This window comes from Ranitomeya imitator, chromosome 6 (assembly GCF_032444005.1).
Source record: "Ranitomeya imitator isolate aRanImi1 chromosome 6, aRanImi1.pri, whole genome shotgun sequence".
In the NCBI taxonomy this organism is placed as follows: Eukaryota; Metazoa; Chordata; class Amphibia; order Anura; family Dendrobatidae; genus Ranitomeya; species Ranitomeya imitator.
In genome coordinates, this window is record NC_091287.1 from 263,890,492 (window position 1) to 263,907,467 (window position 16,976).

Sequence of the window (16,976 nt, forward strand, 5' to 3'; positions counted from 1 at the left end):
CCAATCTGCTCCTCCTGCTGTCCCTGGGCTCTAACACCGCCAGTTGGTGCCTGGAAGTGCTGTGTGCACAGTCAACAGTCGCTCCTCTGTTATTGGGGTTCAGTAACGTCAGCTGATCCCCAGCTGTGTGTGCGGCAATACCTCCAATCTGCTCCTCCTGCTGTCCCTGGGCTCTAACACCGCCAGTTGGTGCCTGGAAGTGCTGTGTGCACAGTCAACAGTCGCTCCTCTGTTATTGGGGTTCAGTAACGTCAGCTGATCCCCAGCTGTGTATCCGGCAATGTGTCATGCGACCGCCACGCTGGCACAACTAAAATGTAAGGGGACCTGTCCCCCCCCCCCCTAGGCGTTTGTTACTGAAAGAGCCACCATGTGCAGCACTAATACTGCACAAGGGAAAGGTCGCTCTTGAAATTATGCTCCTTGCAAACGCTGAACTACACACTCATGTAATGTGTCCCCTCACACCGTCCAACCGTCCCGGAGGTGGGACTTTCCTTTGTAATGTGACGCAGCACAGCCGTCATTGCTACCCCCTTGGCACCGTGCGCTGCCTCCTTAGCGTTGTTTGATTCCGTCATGGACCCTGCGCTGTTATGTTATCCCTTGGCCATGCACAGTTTGCGCTGCCCGTCCTCTGACATCATTTGTTGTCGTCCTGGCTGCGCCTGTGCGTCCACGCTGCCCGAAATCACACCTCGCAGTGTCGTCTAATGTGATCCCACAGTGGGCCTGGTATCCATGGCCATGCGCAGTGCATATACTAGCCTCTCACTCCCCTTCTTCACGCTTCTTCAGACTAGGCGGCGTCAGCTGATCCCTATTAGCATGCCACGGCCGTGACGCCGCACAGTCTGAAGAAGCAGGAAGGAGGTGAGTGAGAGGCGATGATATGCACTGCGCATGCCCATGGATCCCTGGCCCGCAGTGGGACTACATTAGATGACACTGCAAGGTTGGATCTCGGGCAGCTTGGACGCACAGGCACTGCCAGCCTGACACCTACATGATGTCAGAAGACGGGCACCGCTAACTGTGCATGGCCAAGGGATAACATTACAGCGCGGGCTCCGTGACAGAACCAAACAACGTTGAGGAGGTGGCGCCCGGCACCAAGGGGGTTGGAATGACGGCTGTGCTGTGTCACATTACAAAGGAAAGTCCCACTTCCGGGATGGTTTGACGGTGTGAGGGGACACATTATATGAGTGTGTACTTCAGCGTTTGCAAGGAGCATAATTTTTGGAGCCACCATTTTCCATGTGCAGTATTACTGCTGTACAAGATGGCTCTTTCAGCAACAAATGCCTGGGGGGGGGGTTAAAGGTTCCCTTTCAACTTGCTCCACTGCAGGCTTCGGCCTACACTCTGCTCCTCTTTGATTCCCTGGGTTTCAACACTGTCAGTTGCCACCTGGAAGTGTTGTCTACACAGAAAAAACACTAGGTGATGTGTCAGTGGGGTTCAGCACCGCCAGCTGTTCCCCTGCTGTGTAGTCGGCAACGTGTCCAGCACAAGCCACGCTGGCACAACAGAACAAAAGCTGCCACCAGTGCAGGCTTCGGCCTACACTCTGCTCCTCTCCTCCTCCTGCTGACCCTGGGCTCAAACACCGCTAGTTTTTGCCCGGAAGTGCTAGCTGCACAGAGAAAAACACCAGCCAATGTGTTAGTGGGGTTCAGCAACGCCAGCTGTTCCCCTGCTGTGTAGCCGGCAACGTGACCTGCAAACGCCATGCAGGCACAGGAACTGAAATTAAAGGGAACCTGGCCCCACCCCCCCAGGTGTTTCTATGTATAACAGCCACCTAGTACAGCAGTACTGCTGCATTTGTACAAGGTGGCTGACTTTTTCTCCTTGCCCACGTGGAACTCAACACGTACAAAATGTGTCTCATTGAGACCATTCCACTGTCCCTGAGGTGTGACTTTCCTTTGTAATGATACGCAGCACCCCCCTTGGTAGCGTTTCCCGTCTTTTGTCATCATGGTTAGCTGGCTGCGCCTGTGCATCCGCCCTGCTAGAAACAACGCCCCTCGTTGTCATATTTATTTTGTCAGCGAGGGTGTGGTTTATGGGCACGAGCAGTGCATATGTTCGCCTGTCTTAACTCATCTCCTTCCGCCTTCTTCAGACTGTGCGGCCTCCTGGCCGTGGTAGGCGATAAGGGATCAGCTGAGGTCGCCCAGTCTGGAGCAGGTGTAAGGACATGTGTAAGCGGCAAACCTATTTACTGCACAAGGCCACGAATCCCAGCCACGCAGTGTGATTTTTTGAAAACACACTGTGGGTCTGGGATTCATGTCCATCGCTAACCGCAACGGCCGACATGAAATGAGGTCAGAAGACAGGAAGCGCTCACAGCGCATGGCCAAGGGATCACAATAACGCAGACTCCTGTACAGCAAATAACAACGCTCAGGAATCTGCGCCCAGTACCTAGGTGCAAATTTTGACACCTGTGCTGCGTCTCGTTAAAAAGACAAGTCACGCCTCCACAACTGTTTGACAGTATAATGGGCTAAATAGTGTACGTGTTTTAGTCAGCGTGTGCAAGGAGCAAAACAAATAGAGCAACCTTTTACTTGTGCAGCATTAATGCTGCACAAGGTGTGGCTCTTGTACCTTGCAACACCTGAGGGGGGTTAAAGGTAACCTTAGAAATTGGTTCAACTAGGCTTCGGCCTACACTCTGCTCCTCTACTCCTCCTGCTGACCCTGGGCTCAAACACCGCTAGTTTTTGCCCGGAACTGCTAGCTGCACAGAGAAAAACACCAGCCAATGTGTTAGTGGGGTTCAGCAACGCCAGCTGTTCCCCTGCTGTGTAGTCGGCAACGTGTCCAGCACAAGCCACGCTGGCACAACAGAACAAAAGCTGCCACCAGTGCAGGCTTCGGCCTACACTTTGCTCCTCTCCTCCTCCTGCTGACCCTGGGCTCAAACAATGCCAGTTTCTGCCCGGACATGCTAGCTGCACAGAGAAAAACACCAGCCAATGTGTTAGTGGGATTCAGCACCGCCAGCTGTTCCTCTGCTGTGTAGTCGGCATCGTGTCCAGCACAAGCCACGCTGGCACAACTGACCAAAAGCTGCCACCAGTGCAGGCTTCGGCCTACACTTTGCTCCTCTCCTCCTCCTGCTGACCCTGGGCTCAAACAACGCCAGTTTCTGCCCGGACATGCTAGCTGCACAGAGAAAAACACCAGCCAATGTGTTAGTGGGGTTCAGCACCGCCAGCTGTTCCCCTGCTGTGTAGCTTGCAACGTGACCTGCAAACGCCACGCAGGCACATGAACTGAAATTGAAGGGAGCCTGCCCCCCACCCACAGGTGTTTCTATGTATAACAGCCACCTTGTACAGCAGTACTGCTGCATTTGTACAAGGTGGCTGACTTTTTCTCCTTGCCCACGTGGAACTTAACAAGTACAAAATGTGTCTCATTACAGACCATTACAATGTCCCTGAGGTGTGACTTTCCTTTTTAATGACACGCAGCACCCCCATTGTTAGCGCTGCCCGTCTCCTGACATCATTGGTTGGCTGGCTGTGCCTGTGCGTCCCCCCTGCCCGACACAACGCCCCCCGTTGTCTCATATATTTTGACTGCGAGGGTGTGATTGATGGGCACGAGCAGTGCATATGTTCCCCTGTCTTCACTCCCCTCCTTCCGCCTTCTTCTGACTGTGCGGCCTCATGGCCGCGGCATGCGATAAGGGATCAGCTGAGGCCGCCCAGTCTGAAGCAGGTGTAAGGACATGTGTGAGCGGCGAACATATTTACTGCACAAGGCCACGAATCCCAGCACCGCAGTGTGACTTTAGGAAAAGCCACTGTGGGTCTGGGATTTATGGCCATCGTTAACCGCACCGGCCAACATGAAATGAGGTCATGAGACGGCCTGCACTAACAGGGTATTGCCAAGGGATAACACAAGAGCGCAGTTTCCTGTACTGCAAATAACAACGGTAAGGAATCTGCGCACAGCACCTAGGTGTAAATTTGTACACCTGTGCTGCGTCTCCTTAAAAAGACTAGTAGTCACGCCTCCACTACTGTTTGACAGTATAATGGGCTAAATAGTGTACGTGTTTAATTCAGCGTGTGCAAGGAGCAAAATTAAATAGATCAACCTTTGACTTGTGCATCATTAATGCTGTTCAAGGTGTGGCTCTTGTACCTTGCAACACCTGAGGGGGGGGGTTAAAGGTAACCTTTGAAATTGGTTCAACTAGGCTTCGGCCTACACTCTGCTCCTCTACTCCTCCTGCTGACCCTGGGCTCAAACACCGCTAGTTTTTGCCCGGAACTGCTAGCTGCATAGAGAAAAACACCAGCCAATGTGTTAGTGGGGTTCAGCAACGCCAGCTGTTCCCCTGCTGTGTAGTCGGCAACGTGTCCAGCACAAGCCACGCTGGCACAACAGAACAAAAGCTGCCACCAGTGCAGGCTTCGGCCTACACTTTGCTCCTCTCCTCCTCCTGCTGACCCTGGGCTCAAACAACGCCAGTTTCTGCCCGGACATGCTAGCTGCACAGAGAAAAACACCAGCCAATGTGTTAGTGGGGTTCAGCACCGCCAGCTGTTCCCCTGCTGTGTAGCTGGCAATGTGTCCTGCAAACGCCACGCAGGCACATGAACTGAAATTGAAGGGAGCCTGCCCCCCACCCCCCCAGGTGTTTCTATGTATAACAGCCACCTTGTACAGCAGTACTGCTGCATTTGTACAAGGTGGCTGACTTTTTCTCCTTGCACACGTGGAACTCAACAAGTACAAAATGTGTCTCATTACAGACCATTACAATGTCCCTGAGGTGTGACTTTCCTTTTTAATGACACGCAGCACCCCCATTGTTAGCGCTGCCCGTCTCCTGACATCATTGGTTGGCTGGCTGTGCCTGTGCGTCCCCCCTGCCCGACACAACGCCCCCCGTTGTCTCATATATTTTGACTGCGAGGGTGTGATTGATGGGCACGAGCAGTGCATATGTTCCCCTGTCTTCACTCCCCTCCTTCCGCCTTCTTCTGACTGTGCGGCCTCATGGCCGCGGCATGCGATAAGGGATCAGCTGAGGCCGCCCAGTCTGAAGCAGGTGTAAGGACATGTGTGAGCGGCGAACATATTTACTGCACAAGGCCACGAATCCCAGCACCGCAGTGTGACTTTAGGAAAAGTCACTGTGGGTCTGGGATTTATGGCCATCGTTAACCGCACCGGCCAACATGAAATGAGGTCATGAGACGGCCTGCACTAACAGGGTATTGCCAAGGGATAACACAAGAGCGCAGTTTCCTGTACTGCAAATAACAACGGTAAGGAATCTGCGCACAGCACCTAGGTGTAAATTTGTACACCTGTGCTGCGTCACCTTAAAAAGACTAGTAGTCACGCCTCCACTACTGTTTGACAGTATAATGGGCTAAATAGTGTACGTGTTTAATTCAGCGTGTGCAAGGAGCAAAATTAAATAGAGCAACCTTTGACTTGTGCATCATTAATGCTGTTCAAGGTGTGGCTCTTGTACCTTGCAACACCTGAGGGGGGGGTTAAAGGTAACCTTTGAAATTGGTTCAACTAGGCTTCGGCCTACACTCTGCTCCTCTACTCCTCCTGCTGACCCTGGGCTCAAACACCGCTAGTTTTTGCCCGGAAATGCTAGCTGCACAGAGAAAAACACCAGCCAATGTGTTAGTGGGGTTCAGCACCGCCAGCTGTTCCCCCGCTGTGTAGCCGGCATCGTGTCCAGCACAAGCCACGCTGACACAACCGACCAAAAGCTGCCACCAGTGCAGGCTTCGGCCTACACTTTGCTCCTCTCCTCCTCCTCCTGCTGACCCTGGGCTCTAACACCGCTAGTTTTTGCCCGGACATGCAATCTGCACAGAGAAAAACACCAGTCAATGTGTCAGTGGGGTTCAGCAACGCCAGCTGTTCCCCTGCTGTGTAGCTTGCAACGTGACCTGCAAACGCCACGCAGGCACATGAACTGAAATTGAAGGGAGCCTGCCCCCCACCCACAGGTGTTTCTATGTATAACAGCCACCTTGTACAGCAGTACTGCTGCATTTGTACAAGGTGGCTGATGTTTTCTCCTTGCCCACGTGGAACTCAACACGTACAAAATGTGTCTCTTTGAGACCATTCCACTGTCCCTGAGGTGTGACTTTCCTTTCTAATGATACGCAGCACCCCCCTTGGTAGCGCTTCCCGTCTTCTGACATCATTGGTTGGCTACTTGCGCCTGTTCGTCCGCCCTGCCTGAATAAAATGCTCCTCGTTGTCTTAATTATTTTGACTGCGAGGGTGTGATTGATGGGCACGAGCAGTGCATATCTTCGCCTGTCTTAACTCATCTCCTTCCGCCTTCTTCAGACTGTGCAGCCTCATGGCCGCGGCATGCGAGAAGGGATCAGCAGAGGCCGCCCAGTCTGAAGCAGGTGTAAGGACGTGTGTGAGCGGCCAAAATATTTACTGCTCAAGGCCACGAATCCCAGCACCGCAGTGTGGCTTTATGAAAAGACACTGTGGGTCTGGGATTTATGGCCATCGTTAACCGCACCGGCCAACATGAAATGATGTCATAAGATGGGCAGCGCTAACAGGGCATTGCCAAGGGATAACACAAGAGCGCAGACTCCTGTACAGCAAATAACAACGCTCAGGAAGCTGCGCCAAGCACCAAGGCGTTATTTTGGACACCTGTGCTGCGTCTCATCAAAAAACCAAGTCACGCATCCACTACAGTTTGACTGTAGAATGGGGTAAATTGTGTATGTCTTTCATTTAGCGTGTGCAAGTAGACAAATTAATAGAGCAACCTTTCACTTGTGCAGCATTAATACTGCACAAGGTGTGTCTCTTGTACTTTGTAACACCTGAGGGGGGGTTAAAGGTTTCCTTTGAAATTGGTTCAACTAGGCTTCGGCCTACACTCTGCTCCTCTCCTCCTCCTCCTGCTTCAACACGGGCTCTAACATCGCTAGTTTTTGCCCGCAAGTGCTAGCTGCACAGAGAAAAACACACGCCATTGTGTTAGTGGGGTTCAGCAACGCCAGCTGTTCCCCCAGTGTGTAGCCGGCAAAGTGTCCTGCAAACGCAACGCAGACACAAAGCTGCCTCCAGTGCAGGCTTCGGCCTACACTCATCTCCCCCTGCTTACCCTTTGCTCCAACACCGCTAGTTGGGGCTCTAGGAAGACAATCTTTAATAGGCAAGGCAACGCATCTGGGTTCCAGCACCGCCAGCTGGTTCTCGGCAGTGTTCTTGTCACAGGTACTCCCTCGTGCCAAGCCTGGTTTCAGCACCGTCAGCTGTTTCCGGGTTGTGTCAACTTCACTGAGACGCCTATGCTTGCCCCGTCGTGTTGCGGTCGGGTTAGCCAACTCCAGGGTGCCTCCAGTTTAGGAGCTTCCTATGTGGGCTGCGTGAACTGGTAGTCAAGGCTGGTTCTGTAGTGCCAGTAGGCCCAGCTCCCCCTGTAGGACTGTTGGGGTTCGGTAACTGCGGCTGCCTCGCGGCCTAGCTGTTCTCTCCTCTCCTGTGGACCTTCGGGTCCACCACCTGGTTCCAGCACCGTCAGCTGGTTCCGGGCCGAGCCTTTGGCTTAGGTGCCTCCTCCTGGGTATCCGAGTTCCGCCAACGCCAGGCGGTCCTTGGTAGTGCTTTTAAGCGCGGGCACCTACAGCTTAGTAACCGGGTTCCAGCACCGTCAGCTGGTCCTCGGTCGTGCCATTGGCTCTTGCACACTGGGGCAACGCATCCGTGTTCCAGCACCGCCAGCTGGTTCTCGGCAGTGTTCTTGTCACAGGTACTCCCTCGTGCCAAGCCTGGTTTCAGCACCGTCAGCTGTTTCCGGGTTGTGTCAACTTCACTGAGACGCCTATGCTTGCCCCGTCGTGGTGCGGTCGAGTTAGCCAACTCCAGGGTGCCTCCAGTTTAGGAGCTTCCTATGTGGGCTGCGTGAACTGGTAGTCAAGGCTGGTTCTGTAGTGCCAGTAGGCCCAGCTCCCCCTGTAGGACTGTTGGGGTTCGGTAACTGCGGCTGCCTCGCGGCCTAGCTGTTCTCTCCTCTCCTGTGGACCTTCGGGTCCACCACCTGGTTCCAGCACCGTCAGCTGGTTCCGGGCCGAGCCTTTGGCTTAGGTGCCTCCTCCTGGGTATCCGAGTTCCGCCAACGCCAGGCGGTCCTTGGTAGTGCTTTTAAGCGCGGGCACCTACAGCTTAGTAACCGGGTTCCAGCACAGTCAGCTAGTCCTCGGTCGTGCCATTGGCTCTTGCACACTGGGGCAACGCATCCGGGTTCCAGCACCGCCAGCTGGTTCTCGGCAGTGTTTTTGTCACAGGTACTCCCTCGTGCCAAACCTGGTTTCAGCACCGTCAGCTGTTTCCGGGTTGTGTCAAGCTCACTGAGACACCTATGCTTGCCTCGTCGTGGTGCGGTCGGGTTAGCCAACTCCAGGGTGCCTCCATTTTAGGAGCTTCCTATGTGGGCTGCGTGAACTGGTAGTCAAGGCTGGTTCTGTAGTGCCAGTAGGCCCAGCTCCCCCTGTAGGACTGTTGGGGTTCGGTAACTGCGGCTGCCTCGCGGCCTAGCTGTTCTCTCCTCTCCTGTGGGCCTTGGGGTCCACCACCTGGTTCCAGCACCGTCAGCTGGTTCCGGGCCGAGCCTTTGGCTTAGGTGCCTCCTCCTGGGTATCCGAGTTCCGCCAATGCCAGGCGGTCCTTGGTAGTGCTTTTAAGCGCGGGCACCTACAGCTTAGTAACCGGGTTCCAGCACCGTCAGCTGGTCCTCGGTCGTGCCATTGGCTCTTGCACACTGGGGCAACGCATCCGTGTTCCAGCACCGCCAGCTGGTTCTCGGCAGTGTTCTTGTCACAGGTACTCCCTCGTGCCAAGCCTGGTTTCAGCACCGTCAGCTGTTTCCGGGTTGTGTCAACTTCACTGAGACGCCTATGCTTGCCCCGTCGTGGTGCGGTCGAGTTAGCCAACTCCAGGGTGCCTCCAGTTTAGGAGCTTCCTATGTGGGCTGCGTGAACTGGTAGTCAAGGCTGGTTCTGTAGTGCCAGTAGGCCCAGCTCCCCCTGTAGGACTGTTGGGGTTCGGTAACTGCGGCTGCCTCGCGGCCTAGCTGTTCTCTCCTCTCCTGTGGACCTTCGGGTCCACCACCTGGTTCCAGCACCGTCAGCTGGTTCCGGGCCGAGCCTTTGGCTTAGGTGCCTCCTCCTGGGTATCCGAGTTCCGCCAACGCCAGGCGGCCCTTGGTAGTGCTTTTAAGCGCGGGCACCTACAGCTTAGTAACCGGGTTCCAGCACCGTCAGCTGGTCCTCGGTCGTGCCATTGGCTCTTGCACACTGGGGCAACGCATCCGTGTTCCAGCACCGCCAGCTGGTTCTCGGCAGTGTTCTTGTCACAGGTACTCCCTCGTGCCAAGCCTGGTTTCAGCACCGTCAGCTGTTTCCGGGTTGTGTCAACTTCACTGAGACGCCTATGCTTGCCCCGTAGTGGTGCGGTCGAGTTAGCCAACTCCAGGGTGCCTCCAGTTTAGGAGCTTCCTATGTGGGCTGCGTGAACTGGTAGTCAAGGCTGGTTCTGTAGTGCCAGTAGGCCCAGCTCCCCCTGTAGGACTGTTGGGGTTCGGTAACTGCGGCTGCCTCACGGCCTAGCTGTTCTCTCCTCTCCTGTGGACCTTCGGGTCCACCACCTGGTTCCAGCACCGTCAGCTGGTTCCGGGCCGAGCCTTTGGCTTAGGTGCCTCCTCCTGGGTATCCGAGTTCCGCCAACGCCAGGCGGTCCTTGGTAGTGCTTTTAAGCGCGGGCACCTACAGCTTAGTAACCGGGTTCCAGCACCGTCAGCTGGTCCTCGGTCGTGCCATTGGCTCTTGCACACTGGGGCAACGCATCCGTGTTCCAGCACCGCCAGCTGGTTCTCGGCAGTGTTCTTGTCACAGGTACTCCCTCGTGCCAAGCCTGGTTTCAGCACCGTCAGCTGTTTCCGGGTTGTGTCAACTTCACTGAGACGCCTATGCTTGCCCCGTCGTGGTGCGGTCGAGTTAGCCAACTCCAGGGTGCCTCCAGTTTAGGAGCTTCCTATGTGGGCTGCGTGAACTGGTAGTCAAGGCTGGTTCTGTAGTGCCAGTAGGCCCAGCTCCCCCTGTAGGACTGTTGGGGTTCGGTAACTGCGGCTGCCTCGCGGCCTAGCTGTTCTCTCCTCTCCTGTGGACCTTCGGGTCCACCACTTGGTTCCAGCACCGTCAGCTGGTTCCAGGCCGAGCTTTTGGCTTAGGTGCCTCCTCCTGGGTATCCGAGTTCCGCCAACGCCAGGCGGTCCTTGGTAGTGCTTTTAAGCGCGGGCACCTACAGCTTAGTAACTGGGTTCCAGCACCGTCAGCTGGTCCTCGGTCGTGCCATTGGCTCTTGCACACTGGGGCAACGCATCCGTGTTCCAGCACCGCCAGCTGGTTCTCGGCAGTGTTCTTGTCACAGGTACTCCCTCGTGCCAAGCCTGGTTTCAGCACCGTCAGCTGTTTCCGGGTTGTGTCAACTTCACTGAGACGCCTATGCTTGCCCCGTCGTGGTGCGGTCGAGTAAGCCAACTCCAGGGTGCCTCCAGTTTAGGAGCTTCCTATGTGGGCTGCGTGAACTGGTAGTCAAGGCTGGTTCTGTAGTGCCAGTAGGCCCAGCTCCCCCTGTAGGACTGTTGGGGTTCGGTAACTGCGGCTGCCTCGCGGCCTAGCTGTTCTCTCCTCTCCTGTGGACCTTCGGGTCCACCACCTGGTTCCAGCACCGTCAGCTGGTTCCGGGCCGAGCCTTTGGCTTAGGTGCCTCCTCCTGGGTATCCGAGTTCCGCCAACGCCAGGCGGTCCTTGGTAGTGCTTTTAAGCGCGGGCACCTACAGCTTAGTAACCGGGTTCCAGCACCGTCAGCTGGTCCTCGGTCGTGCCATTGGCTCTTGCACACTGGGGCAACGCATCCGTGTTCCAGCACCGCCAGCTGGTTCTCGGCAGTGTTCTTGTCACAGGTACTCCCTCGTGCCAAGCCTGGTTTCAGCACCGTCAGCTGTTTCCGGGTTGTGTCAACTTCACTGAGACGCCTATGCTTGCCCCGTCGTGGTGCGGTCGAGTTAGCCAACTCCAGGGTGCCTCCAGTTTAGGAGCTTCCTATGTGGGCTGCGTGAACTGGTAGTCAAGGCTGGTTCTGTAGTGCCAGTAGGCCCAGCTCCCCCTGTAGGACTGTTGGGGTTCGGTAACTGCGGCTGCCTCGCGGCCTAGCTGTTCTCTCCTCTCCTGTGGACCTTCGGGTCCACCACCTGGTTCCAGCACCGTCAGCTGGTTCCGGGCCGAGCCTTTGGCTTAGGTGCCTCCTCCTGGGTATCCGAGTTCCGCCAACGCCAGGCGGTCCTTGGTAGTGCTTTTAAGCGCGGGCACCTACAGCTTAGTAACCGGGTTCCAGCACCGTCAGCTAGTCCTCGGTCGTGCCATTGGCTCTTGCACACTGGGGCAACGCATCCGGGTTCCAGCACCGCCAGCTGGTTCTCGGCAGTGTTTTTGTCACAGGTACTCCCTCGTGCCAAACCTGGTTTCAGCACCATCAGCTGTTTCCGGGTTGTGTCAAGCTCACTGAGACACCTATGCTTGCCTCGTCGTGGTGCGGTCGGGTTAGCCAACTCCAGGGTGCCTCCAGTTTAGGAGCTTCCTATGTGGGCTGCGTGAACTGGTTGTCAAGGCTGGTTCTGTAGTGCCAGTAGGCCCAGCTCCCCCTGTAGGACTGTTGGGGTTCGGTAACTGCGGCTGCCTCGCGGCCTAGCTGTTCTCTCCTCTCCTGTGGGCCTTGGGGTCCACCACCTGGTTCCAGCACCGTCAGCTGGTTCCGGGCCGAGCCTTTGGCTTAGGTGCCTCCTCCTGGGTATCCGAGTTCCGCCAACGCCAGGCGGTCCTTGGTAGTGCTTTTAAGCGCGGGCACCTACAGCTTAGTAACCGGGTTCCAGCACCGTCAGCTGGTCCTCGGTCGTGCCATTGGCTCTTGCACACTGGGGCAACGCATCCGGGTTCCAGCACCGCCAGCTGGTTCTCGGCAGTGTTCTTGTCACAGATACTCCCTCGTGCCAAGCCTGGTTTCAGCACCGTCAGCTGTTTCCGGGTTGTGTCAACTTCACTGAGACGCCTATGCTTGCCCCGTCGTGGTGCGGTCGAGTTAGCCAACTCCAGGGTGCCTCCAGTTTAGGAGCTTCCTATGTGGGCTGCGTGAACTGGTAGTCAAGGCTGGTTCTGTAGTGCCAGTAGGCCCAGCTCCCCCTGTAGGACTGTTGGGGTTCGGTAACTGCGGCTGCCTCGCGGCCTAGCTGTTCTCTCCTCTCCTGTGGACCTTCGGGTCCACCACCTGGTTCCAGCACCGTCAGCTGGTTCCGGGCCGAGCCTTTGGCTTAGGTGCCTCCTCCTGGGTATCCGAGTTCCGCCAACGCCAGGCGGTCCTTGGAAGTGCTTTTAAGCGCAGGCACCTACAGCTTAGTAACCGGGTTCCAGCACCGTCAGCTGGTCCTCGGTCGTGCCATTGGCTCTTGCACACTGGGGCAACGCATCCGTGTTCCAGCACCGCCAGCTGGTTCTCGGCAGTGTTCTTGTCACAGGTACTCCCTCGTGCCAAGCCTGGTTTCAGCACCGTCAGCTGTTTCCGGGTTGTGTCAACTTCACTGAGACGCCTATGCTTGCCCCGTCGTGGTGCGGTCGAGTTAGCCAACTCCAGGGTGCCTCCAGTTTAGGAGCTTCCTATGTGGGCTGCGTGAACTGGTAGTCAAGGCTGGTTCTGTAGTGCCAGTAGGCCCAGCTCCCCCTGTAGGACTGTTGGGGTTCGGTAACTGCGGCTGCCTCGCGGCCTAGCTGTTCTCTCCTCTCCTGTGGACCTTCGGGTCCACCACCTGGTTCCAGCACCGTCAGCTGGTTCCGGGCCGAGCCTTTGGCTTAGGTGCCTCCTCCTGGGTATCCGAGTTCCGCCAACGCCAGGCGGTCCTTGGTAGTGCTTTTAAGCGCGGGCACCTACAGCTTAGTAACCGGGTTCCAGCACCGTCAGCTAGTCCTCGGTCGTGCCATTGGCTCTTGCACACTGGGGCAACGCATCCGGGTTCCAGCACCGCCAGCTGGTTCTCGGCAGTGTTTTTGTCACAGGTACTCCCTCGTGCCAAACCTGGTTTTAGCACCGTCAGCTGTTTCCGGGTTGTGTCAAGCTCACTGAGACACCTATGCTTGCCTCGTCGTGGTGCGGTCGGGTTAGCCAACTCCAGGGTGCCTCCAGTTTAGGAGCTTCCTATGTGGGCTGCGTGAACTGGTAGTCAAGGCTGGTTCTGTAGTGCCAGTAGGCCCAGCTCCCCCTGTAGGACTGTTGGGGTTCGGTAACTGCGGCTGCCTCGCGGCCTAGCTGTTCTCTCCTCTCCTGTGGGCCTTGGGGTCCACCACCTGGTTCCAGCACCGTCAGCTGGTTCCGGGCCGAGCCTTTGGCTTAGGTGCCTCCTCCTGGGTATCCGAGTTCCGCCAACGCCAGGCGGTCCTTGGTAGTGCTTTTAAGCGCGGGCACCTACAGCTTAGTAACCGGGTTCCAGCACCGTCAGCTGGTCCTCGGTCGTGCCATTGGCTCTTGCACACTGGGGCAACGCATCCGGGTTCCAGCACCGCCAGCTGGTTCTCGGCAGTGTTCTTGTCACAGGTACTCCCTCGTGCCAAGCCTGGTTTCAGCACCGTCAGCTGTTTCCGGGTTGTGTCAACTTCACTGAGACGCCTATGCTTCCCCCGTCGTGGTGCGGTCGAGTTAGCCAACTCCAGGGTGCCTCCAGTTTAGGAGCTTCCTATGTGGGCTGCGTGAACTGGTAGTCAAGGCTGGTTCTGTAGTGCCAGTAGGCCCAGCTCCCCCTGTAGGACTGTTGGGGTTCGGTAACTGCGGCTGCCTCGCGGCCTAGCTGTTCTCTCCTCTCCTGTGGACCTTCGGGTCCACCACCTGGTTCCAGCACCGTCAGCTGGTTCCGGGCCGAGCCTTTGGCTTAGGTGCCTCCTCCTGGGTATCCGAGTTCCGCCAACGCCAGGCGGTCCTTGGAAGTGCTTTTAAGCGCAGGCACCTACAGCTTAGTAACCGGGTTCCAGCACCGTCAGCTGGTCCTCGGTCGTGCCATTGGCTCTTGCACACTGGGGCAACGCATCCGTGTTCCAGCACCGCCAGCTGGTTCTCGGCAGTGTTCTTGTCACAGGTACTCCCTCGTGCCAAGCCTGGTTTCAGCACCGTCAGCTGTTTCCGGGTTGTGTCAACTTCACTGAGACGCCTATGCTTGCCCCGTCGTGGTGCGGTCGAGTTAGCCAACTCCAGGGTGCCTCCAGTTTAGGAGCTTCCTATGTGGGCTGCGTGAACTGGTAGTCAAGGCTGGTTCTGTAGTGCCAGTAGGCCCAGCTCCCCCTGTAGGACTGTTGGGGTTCGGTAACTGCGGCTGCCTCGCGGCCTAGCTGTTCTCTCCTCTCCTGTGGGCCTTCGGGTCCACCACCTGATTCCAGCACCGTCAGCTGGTTCTAGGCAGTGTCTTTTGCTCTTGTACCTTCTGCTCCCCATCCTGATTCCAGTAACGTCAGCTGGTTCCGGGCAGAGCCTTTGGCTTAGGTGATTCCTTCTGGGTATCCAAGTTCCACCAACGTCAGGTGGTCCTTGGTAGTGCTTTCAGGCACGGGTACCTCCTGCTTAGTAACCGGGTTCCAGTAACGTCAGCTGGTCCTCGGTAGTTCCATTGGCTCTTGGACCTTCGGCTACCCATCCGGGTTCCAGTACCGTCAGCTGGTTCTCGGCAGTGTCTTTTGCTCTTGTACCTTCTGCTCCCCATCCTGGTTCCAGTAACGTCAGCTGGTTCCGGGCAGAGCCTTTGGCTTAGGTGCCTCCTTCTGGGTATCCGAGTTCCGCCAACGTCAGGCGGTCCTTGGTAGTGCTTTTTAGCACGGGTACCTCCTGCTTAGTAACCGGGTTCCAGTAACATCAGCTGGTCCTCGGTAGTTCCATAGGCTCTTGAACCTTCGGGTAGCCATCCGAGTTCCAGTTCCATCAGCTGGTTCTTGGCATTTTCTCAGCCTTCTTGTACCTTCTGCTACATTTCCAAGTTGAAGACCCTAAAGTCGACGACCCGGAAGACCACCCCGATGACGACGACGACGACGACCCGGAAGACCACCCCGATGACGACGACGACGACGGCGGAGACGACGACGGAGACGACGACGGCGGAGACGACGACGGCGGAGATGACGACACTGAAGACGACGACCCTGGAGACGACGACATGGAATACCGAGAAGCAGAAGAACAAGAGGCTGCAGAACAAAGAGCAGAAGAACATTAAGCATAACACTTAATATCAGAGCAAAAGATATTATCTAAATTATATGCAGAAGAAGACTAAGCAGTGTATGGGGGTGAGTCCGTTCCTCCTCGTGGTGCCCCTGGATAAAGCCTGATGCTGCAGGCCAAACTGAACGCGGACAAATGTAACTTTTGTGACTGGCAGAACGGAAGGTGTAATCTTCCAACTTTTATAGATAACAACTACGGGAATGCCTGTCACAAATGAGAATATGATGAAGAAGTAGAATAGGAAGAATAATAACAGTGGAATAAAAAGAATATGTAGAATAGGAAGAATAATAATAGTTGAAGAAAATGAATATGAAGAATGTAATAAAAAAAAAAAATAGGTAGAAGATGAAGAAGAAGATGAATAAGGTGAAGAAGTTGATGTCAAAGATGCTGATGATGATGAAGATGAAAGTGTGGGAAAAGGAAAAAAAAGAAGGGGAAGGTCGTGGAATAGTGAAACATCAATATCTGACAAAATAAAAAAAAATTTACATAGTCAATATCTTTTTCAATCCGAACGTCTTAAAAAAATAAAAATCATGCTATTCTATTTGATTGGACTAATCCTCATTGCCTTTAATGTCTCCGCCACCTCCCCCATACATCCTACATTATTCTTAGTTGTTTTCCTTCATGTAGAATGAACCTACAAGGAAAGAAAGGGTTTATTTTAATTCCGATATTTTGGTCCCATTGACTTGCATTGGGATCGGGTATCGGTATCGGCGATATCCGATATTTTTTGAATATCGGCCGATCCAAACCGATACCGATACTTTCCGATATCGGAAGGTATCGCTCAACACTAGTCATTAACTAATATACTTTAGTGTATTGTTGCATTTGCTATTTGATTGTCTGTATTACGTTCACACGACAGTATTTTCAGTACAAGGGCTGTTCATGGGAAATTAGGAAAAGCACTTGGACCAGTGTTATTCAAGAAAGCTGATCAAATTATTTTTTTCATACAAACTTAGCGTCCTCATAAAAAATTGCAGAATTCACTTTCCATTCCATATTTGAAATGATGTGTTAGGGGTCGAGTTCCTGCCTCTGCACAGGGGGAATCTCGGGCCATCTCTGCTGCGGTCTCCCATTCTCCTGCCGCAGTGGAGCCTGCTCAGCAGAGACATCCGTCCCAGCGTCTTGCTCAGTCTCCATTTTTCTTGATCTGTGGTCAGGTGAGGGCTTATTTTTTTGTGTGCCAAGCTGGCGTTTTAATGATATCACTTTTGTGCAGATATGTTGTTTTGATCGCCCGTTACTACATTTTAATGCAATGTTGTAACGACCAAAAAACCCTAATTCTGGCGTTTCAAATTTTTTTCTCCCTATGCCATTTAGCGATCAGGTTAATCCTTTTTTCTATTGATAGATCACGCAATTCTGAATGCGGCAATACCAAATATGTGTAGGTTTGATTTTTCTTTTAGTGTTTTATTTTGAAAGGGGGGTGATTTAAATGTCTATATTTTTTAATTTTTTCACTTTTTTTACATTTTTTTAAAATTTTGCCATGCTTCAATAGCCTCCACGGGAGGCTAGAAGCTGGCACAACTCAATCAGCTCTGCTACATAGCAGCGATCATTAGATCGCTGCTATG

General features: G+C 54.6%; 1 protein-coding gene across 1 annotated transcript in view; it reads right to left on the reverse strand.

Annotated features, from left to right (window-relative positions):
- Positions 1–16,976, reverse strand: part of CDH18 (cadherin 18) — a 1,182,266-nt gene that overhangs the window by 714,488 nt on the left and 450,802 nt on the right. The gene's annotated exons all lie outside the window — the stretch shown is intronic.